A 1,812-nucleotide genomic window follows, 5' to 3' on the forward strand; every position below is an offset into this window, starting at 1 on the left:
GTTGTTCTTGTTGTTCTTGTTGTTCTTATTGATCTTGTTGTTGTTCTTGTTGTTGTTGTTCTTGTTGTTCTTGTTGTTCTTGTTGTTCTTGTTGTTCTTGTTGTTCTTGTTGTTCTTGTTGTTCTTGTTGTTCTTGTTGTTCTTGTTGTTCTTGTTGTTCTTGTTCTTGTTGTTCTTGTTGTTCTTGTTGTTCTTGTTGTTCTTGTTGTTCTTGTTGTTCTTGTTGTTCTTGTTGTTCTTGTTGTTCTTGTTGTTCTTGTTGTTCTTGTTGTTCTTGTTGTTCTTGTTGTTCTTGTTGCTCTTGTTGTTCTTGTTGTTCTTGTTGTTCTTGTTGTTCTTGTTGTTCTTGTTGATCTTGTTGATCTTGTTGTTCTCATTATTCCCGTTGTTCTCGTTGTTCTCGTTGTTCTCGTTGTTATCGTTGTTCTCGTTGTTCTTGTTGTTCTTGTTGTTCTTTTTGTTCTTGTTGTTCTTGTTGTCCTTGCTGTTGTTGTTCCCGTTGTTCTTGATCTCGTTGTTCTTCTTCTTGTTGTTGTTCTTGTTGTTCTTGTTGTTCTTGCTGTTGTTGTTCCTGTTGTTCTTGTTCTTGTTGTTGTTCTTGTTGTTCTTGTTGTTCTTGTTGTTCTTGTTGATCTTGTTGATCTTGTTGTTCTTGTTGTTCTTGTTGCTCTTGTTGCTCTTGTTGCTCTTGTTGCTCTTGTTGCTCTTGTTGCTCTTGTCGTTCTTGTTGTTCTTGTTGTTCGTGTTGTTCTTGTTGTTCTTGTTGTTCTTGTTGTTCTTGTTGTTGTTCTTGTTGTTCTTGTTGTTGTTCTTGTTGTTCTTGTTGTTCTCGTTGTTCTCGTTGTTCTCGTTGTTCTCGTTGTTCTCGTTGTTCTCGTTGTTCTCGTTGATCTCGTTGATCTCGTTGTTCTCGTTGTTCTCGTTGTACTCGTTGTTCTCGTTGTTCTCGTTGTTCTCGTTGTTCTGGTTGTTCTCGTTGTTCTCGTTGTTCTCGTTGATCTCGTTGTTCTCGTTGTTCTTGTTGTTCTTGTTGTTCTTGTTGTTGTTGTTGTTCTTGTTGTTGTTCTAGTTGTTCTTGTTGTTGTTGTTCTGGTTTTTCTTGTCGTTCTTGTTGTTCCGGTTGTTCTTGTTGTTCTTGTTGTTCTTGTTGCTCTTGTTGTTCTTGTTGTTCATGTTGTTCTTGTTGTTCTTGTTGTTCTTGTTGTTCTTGTTGTTCTTGTTGTTCATGTTGTTCTTGTTGTTCTTCTTGTTGTTGTTCTAGTTGTTCTTGTTGTTGTTGTTCTGGCTGTTCTTGTTGTTCTTGTTGTTCCGGTTGTTCTTGTTGTTCTTGTTCTTGTTGTTCTTGTTTTTCTTGCTGTTCATGTTGTCTTGTTGTTGTTGTTCTAGTTGTCCTTGTTGTTGTTGTTCTGGTTGTACTAGTTGTCCTTGTTCTTGTTGTTCATGTTGTTCTTGTTGTTCTTGTTGTTCTTGTTGTTCTTGTTGTTCTTGTTGTTATTGTTGTTCTTGTTGTTCTTATTGTTCTTGTTGTTCTTGTTGTTCTTATTGTTCTTGTTGTTCTTATTGTTCTTGTTGTTCTTGTTGTTCTTGTTGTTCTTGTTGTTCTTGTTGTTCTTGTTGTTCTTGTTGTTCTTGTTGTTCTTGTTGTTCGTGTTGTTCTTGTTGTTCTTGTTGTTCTTGTTGTTCTTGTTGTTGTTCTTGTTGTTCTTGTTGTTGTTCATGTTGTTCTTGTTGTTCTCGTTGTTCTCGTTGTTCTCGTTGTTCTCGTTGTTCTCGTTGTTCTCGTTGTTCTCGTTGTTCTCGTTGATCTCGTTG

The sequence above is a fragment of the Megalopta genalis genome, unplaced genomic scaffold, assembly GCF_051020955.1.
Source record: "Megalopta genalis isolate 19385.01 unplaced genomic scaffold, iyMegGena1_principal scaffold0035, whole genome shotgun sequence".
NCBI classification, from domain to species: domain Eukaryota; kingdom Metazoa; phylum Arthropoda; class Insecta; order Hymenoptera; family Halictidae; genus Megalopta; species Megalopta genalis.